We start from the raw sequence: 7,024 nt of genomic DNA, 5'->3' as shown, positions 1-7,024 counted from the left end.
ATTTGAGCTTATATGAGGCCGTTAATACATCATATTACTTTATTAAAATTAATATTTTGTCGCTATCTCATCTGAGTTTACCCGTTTAAAATAGCGCATAATGGCTTCCCAGTGTATAGTGTGTATATTTAGCATGTAAAGATAACGTGATTAGCACATATGCATATACCGACGCTCTTTGAATTAACTGGGATTTACGTGGTAGACAAACTCAGTAAATTTCGAATTGGAAAAAAACTGCGAAAGATGCATGTGTCGTAAGCGATGTGATACATCAGTAAGTAAGATTTAATGCGTTGTACACAACGGTATCAATTATATGTTTTCGACAAATTTATTTTGATTGCAATTGTAACACTTGGTGTCAAGTCCCTTTAATGATAAATCAATTCTACCCCTTTCTTGAGATATGGTAGTTTCATACTTGAGTAATGATATCGTTCATGTGCACTTCGTTTAATGTTACCGTATATGTTTATTTATATCCGTTGTTGTTTGTAACCGTTTTCATTCCTTGTTGTGTATTAAGTGCAATTATGTGTATTGTCGGAGTAAGAAAGTTTAAAAGGTACTTGTATTGTAAAATGATCCTCGAAATAATTGTTACACACCTACACTCCATTCCATTCATTAACAAAATATAATACTTGTAATACATGTATAATCAGGATAAATATGTTTGAAAACATAATATAATGGATGTTAGTCATTTTTTCAGAGAATGTTGAATGTAAGCTGATATTTGTTATTCAACCGTGATTTTGATGGATCACACATGACGGGCAGGTGACGTCCATTATATATAAATGCACGTACATAGATATATACCTACCCTTGTAGCACACTGCGTACACACCACGTGTTTTTCATCTCACGTGAAAAAAGAATTGATGGGTGTTTCGGACAAGTACTATTCTTACTTTTCTCTTTTCAAACAAATTGAGCAAACCGAAAAAATAATGTAAGATGGTCGCAAAGTGAGGGGTAAACTTGGATATATCCTTTCTGAACTCTAGTTTGAAGTTAAAGCATAGTAGTGGTCGAGTATGGTAAATATGACACAGCATAATCTGGAAGAATATGTTAAATATGACACGGCATTAGCTTGACGATTGTGTTCAATATGACACAGCAGTCCCACTTTTTCGTCTGTGCTACTAAATGCTTCCTTTCGTGTCATTGCTCATTTTGGAAGAGGGGTGATACTCATGTCCGGCTGAAAAAATATCCGAACCACCCATCAAACTTGTTTCCATATGTTGTCAAACCTCGTGTAACTGGACATACCAGAGATTTCAATCATATATGTGACGTCATCATCTAAATGTGAAACAATGTGATTCGATGATATGGCCCATTTTCAATAAAATATCTAAGTCTCAAAGAGAGCTCGGGGATACCTGAAGAGTAATGGACGGAATCTATATAATGAAGCGTCACCCTAGTGCAATGACTCAATTACTGCCTATATAAATAAAAGCAGATATTGAGTTTTTGCGCTAAGGTTACGGTTAACGATCTTAAGCCTTGAGATCTTTATTGGAACGTGTCCAAGGGATTGCGTCTCCCTCCACCCGCCCAGATAACTGTGCTCTCTGATCCAATTACAAGTAGGACAACTTAAAAACCGCTCCTACCACTAACTAAAATAAATTCCCATTCCATAATAGGCGCGCTCTTCAGAGCGGCGCCAATAATGTTAATGGCCATCGAGGTATCAGTGATGTCTTTAATACTGTGTATTGATGGATCCTTTGACGGTGCTCAAACATTTTGTGTTTTATTACATACGTTTTAAACCTCTTTTGTTCCTTCTCTATAAACATGGTAGGCATTCATTAGAAAAAGTTGGTAAAAATTATTGAGGTTCTGTTTATACCCATATTTAAACAGTAAATATATCATCCCATTAAAACTGTGTCTATTTCATCATCGTAATGATGTCTAACGTATTACTTAATTCTTCATAATTGCCTAGAAGGTTTTATATTAGCACAATACATCATAGGGGTGATTAGAAAATTAAAAATAGTACATTCTAAACACTTTTATTACGTGTATTAAAATTTGATTGTTTTATATAAAATGTCGGGAAGAAAGGAAATGGATTGCGTTAGTATTTGAGTTCAGTTGTCTTTTGTTAAGAATATTTCGTATTATCTTCATATAGTCGAGTATAATATGTACGGCGCGACGATGAAATTCTACATGAATCAGACGAGCCAGCCCTGAAGTTGGAAAGGAAGAACAGTATAGTAGAAACATGTTTACACGTTTACGGTTTACGTCTAAATACGTGGTTAGCGGGAATAGCATGGCAAGGCAACAACAACACAAAATAAAATATATTGTTATGTTTAAAATGGTAACGTCTAGCGATGTGCGTTCAGAGACCACAAATTAAGGCGTATATACTGGTTTGAAATATTGTTGAGCAAGCGGCGAATCGCTCATGACACTTATTCAAAGGCTGAAGCGTCCCCGACTCCGTTATTATTTCGTTCGAAATTAGACACAAGAAATAACAATCCGACTAAGGAGGATCAGTCTTGGAAGGAGCCCCTCACTCCGTCTTGCAAACTTTGGTCCCGTTTCAATAAGATATTTTATTCGTAAACCTTACTCTGCGTAAGAGAGCTCAGAAATCTCCATGACGTTACGGACAAAATCTATGCGATAAATGTCCTAACAATATTTTTCATCGAAACGCAGCCTAATCCAAAAAAAAAACGGAGTTAAGCCTAGAAAGTCGTGATCTAAAGGCTTAACGATTTTTATTGACCCTGGCCATTAGCAGATGAGAGGGTATTGTATTGAGGAGGAAATTGGCTGTTAATGACCTTTCTGATTTTGTCGTCGCTGGGAACTGAGTATATCTCCAATTTCATTATATTGTTTAAGATTTGTTTTAAATTGTCATACTTTGTTATTATTAAGTCGATAAGTACTATGAAATGTGCAGCGTGTGTAAATCTTATTCCTGATCTTTGTCTCTAAAGTTCATGGTTGACCCTGAAACCAGGACTGACAGCTCTTGATAAAAAAATAAGAACTGTTGCTGGTTTTTTGATCGGTCATTTGCATCAAAAACAGAAGGAAGTACCATGGAATGAATATATAGTGTGTGTTATACCACGTAATAAATTGCGTCATACTGCGCCATCAGAAGGCAATATTTTGTTTCGAATGAAGACTTTAAATAAAGATAACTTTCCTATTCCTTCACCATTTTAAATGAAACGTAGCGCAGTCTACGCCGCTTACGGAGCCCCGCCTTCGGTCTTTTACCAGAGTTTGATTGAGAGTGTAGTTTCTTAAAACACTTCGACAAACCTTTTCACAAATTGAATACGGCCGTCTGACAGAGGACTGTCAAAACGTTATTTTGGAAACAAGTTTGTCGAAGTGTTTGATGAAACTAATCATCTTATCTTACTCCGGCAATAAAACAAAGTCGGGGCTCTTTAAGCGGCATAGACTACCCTTTGATTCATTTAAAATGGTGTTACTTAGTAAAATAAAAGTTATCTTTGATTTAAGTCTTCATTTTAAGCAAAATGATGCCTTCTGACGTAACATACATGACGTAATTTGTCACATGGTATACACACACTGAATATAAATGACTACCAGAAAGGGTCTTAGCCCCTTCACCCTGCATGTGGTATGAATCCCTTACTCAAACAGAACTCCGGTTATTTTGTTCAGGATTAACAATTATCAGCAGTTATAACCCATGCGTATATAATCTAGTAAAAAAAATAATAAAGAAATGTTTTGTATTACAAACATATTTTTACCGATTCGTTATTGCATCACTCTTTCGCTGTTAATTACTGATGTTATTTTCCCGCAGATCCTTCTGTTTGCCTAAAGTTGATTTTGCTCTACTTCGTATAAACAATTTCAGCTATCCCCGTATATTTTGTTACAACCAATAAAACAATTGTTGGGCTGGTATGCGTTGAAGAACATGGACAATGACATTTATTATTTTAAGGACATTGTTTACGCTATCGAATAGGTCTAACTAGCGTAATGGTAATTGATTTAATCGCCGGCGGCCTGATCACATTTGCCTATATCGTGATGCATTGTTTCATGGTCTTTTTCGAACATTGCCGGAGATTGCCGAATTGTAACGATTAAAAGTACACGATATAAATGTTTGAAAATGTTTCGAAAGAAATCAATAGTCGCTGATTGATAGATGTAATTTCGACGCTTGTTTTTGCAAAATAGCGCCGTATGCCTTATGCAATTAATTACAAAATCACATAAATAGTAAACGCAGTCAGTATTTCCCATTAAATAACAGTCATCGAGAAATTAAAACCAGTTTAGGAAATAATTAATTACGGATACACTTATTATCATCATAATGGTTGTTGTTAACTTGTTTTTGTTTTTACAAATTATTCATTGGTCAGGGGTCGGTGTTGCTCAATCCCTTTCCGAAATTGAAGGGGAAAACCCACACCATTAACTTACCTGATGCATCTAAAGGTTGCCTAATCATATAAATTTGAAAATGATATTATTCAGCTAATGATTTTAGTAGCATCAATTTAACGCTGATCCGTCGTAATGGAACAAAAGATTTTGATTGTATTAAATGGTAAACTTTGAGAACGAGAAAAGTAAATAAACCTTAACAGTTACTTAATGTAATTGCGACAAGAAATTCACCATATTTGCGAAGGTGTGTACAGTTTTAATATATCGCAAAACTTGCATGAAATTCAGCAAATGAGGTAGAATGTGTCATTTTTGTTTCTCGACTCGTACTAAAGGAAAGTTTGCGCCCTTCCTTTTGCCCACAGACCCCATTCGTTGGCAGAATCAGAACCAAACCACGGACAGGAGGACTGGATGGCTGGAACACGGACAGTTCAAATGTGTTCACCTAAAGACATAAACGTTTACATACCGATTCTTCGATGTTTAAGTAATCATTGTTTGTTTTCATACATTATATCATAGAAATAAAGGGTTAAATTCGAAAATGTCATGGTCGAACCATTTTTTGGCGTAAACTACGTTTCAGTAAACCAAATCGTAAGGAAATTTATCACATAGATTCTACCAGTAACTTCACGGGTGTACCTAAATATTCATAAACTGTGTAAGGCTTACGATTAAGATATCTATAACAGTGTGTATATACCACGTGATAAATTGCGTCATAAATGCTACGTCGGAAGGCAATATTTTGATTTGTAAAAAGACTTTAAACAAAGATAACTTCACTATTTCTTCACCATTTTAAATGAAACAAAGCGCAGTCTACGTTGCTTACGGAGTCCCACCTTCGGTCTTTACCAGAATTTGATTGAAGGTTTACTTTCTTAAAACACTTCGACAAACCTTTTCACAATACGGCCGTCTGACGGAGCACTGTCAAAACATTATTTTTGAAACAGGTTTGTCGAAGTGTTTGATGAAACTAATGACCTCATCAAATTTTGGTAATTAAACAAATGCGGGGCTCTTTAAGCGGCATAGATTGCCCTTTGTTTCATTTAAAATGGTGTTGTAAATGAAAAGTTATCTTTGATTTAAGTCTTCATTTTAAGCAATTTTTTTGAACTGATATGCAAGATTAAATGAATAACAATTAATAAAATTAATAAGGTAAGACAGTGTACGGCATTTGACCTAAAACAAAAACTTGACACACCCAAATGACTCTTAGTACTTGGAAATGCCAACATGAATGACAATGTTAAATGTATGTACCATTGATATAGTGTTTGTCCTCATTGGCCGTATGTCTTATTGGATTTAAAATAAACCTTCTTGATGAAAAAAACCGCGGTACTCTATAATGACTTTCCTACGATTAGTGATGAATTGCCCCCCCCCCCCACCCTGGTCACTAATAGGTTGGTTTCCCTGCGCCTTTATCTTAAACCGCATTGTCCAACATGAACTCTAACGAAGAAGTATCCATTTGTAAAATAGCATTGCTTTTTTTACAATCGGAAGTAGTTTCATTTCTTTTAATTAGTTTTGGGGATCGATTGCTGCACTATTAAAACAGATGTGTGGGCAGATATAATTGTGAACCACACATTTGCCAACAAAACACGTATTGTATATGACGAAAACAAAAATAATTTCAAGAATTTACCAGTATTGTGTGGGTTTTTTACTGCGTTTAACCCAAATTCTGACTGGCTGTGCTAAAAAAAATCACTCAAACAATTTATTTGAATGAAGGAATTATTTCAATCATAAACAATATTAAAAATAATTAAAGGGGGATTCCGTATAAGCCACTTGCTTCGTCCTTAATTGTATTCCAATATAAGTATTATTCATTTATAATCTTGGTTTAAAACATAATGAATAAATGTATTTCAAACATTAACACTTAATATCTATGTTAATTTATAAGGTAGGGGCTAAGCGAGTGTAGCGAGCGAGCCCTCCTCTTAAAACATAAAAGGTTATAATTATTTAATATCTGCTAACTGACTTAGAATGTAACCTAAACTTTCACTTGCCGCCATATTCAGTGCACAGCCTTGATCAAGCTGCATTCCTGAATCCAGCGTGTGGTGCTTCAAGAGTGGCGCTTCTTTAATCATGCTGCATTCCTGAATCCAGCGTGTGTTGCTTCTAGTGTGGCGCTTCTTTAATCAAGCTGCATTTCTGAATCAAGTGTGTGATGCTTCAAGAGTGGCGCTTCTTTAATCATGTTGCATTGCACACGTAGTAAACCGTACCCAATTCGATTGAAGGTAATTACCAAGATTGCAAATGTACTTTGATTAAACAAAGGTTTGGACTTTGAAGCACTGTTTTCTTCCACGTTCATCTATAACAAACTGAAGAATGTTGGTTCCAGGGACCTCAAACATGCTAGACAGGTTTATGTCTGACCTGTAGATGAACCCTACTGAGTTTAAGGTCAGTGGGTTAAAGATCTACGCGTGGTGACATTGAGCCAAAAATCAGTTTCTGTGGCCTAGAAACCTCATACTTGGTAGAAAGTTTGAACACTTCTAGCGGTAGACCT

The sequence above is a fragment of the Mya arenaria genome, chromosome 9 (assembly GCF_026914265.1).
Source record: "Mya arenaria isolate MELC-2E11 chromosome 9, ASM2691426v1".
NCBI lineage: Eukaryota > Metazoa > Mollusca > Bivalvia > Myida > Myidae > Mya > Mya arenaria.
The sequence above is the reverse complement of the archived record's forward strand: the minus strand, read 5'-3'. Positions refer to the sequence as shown.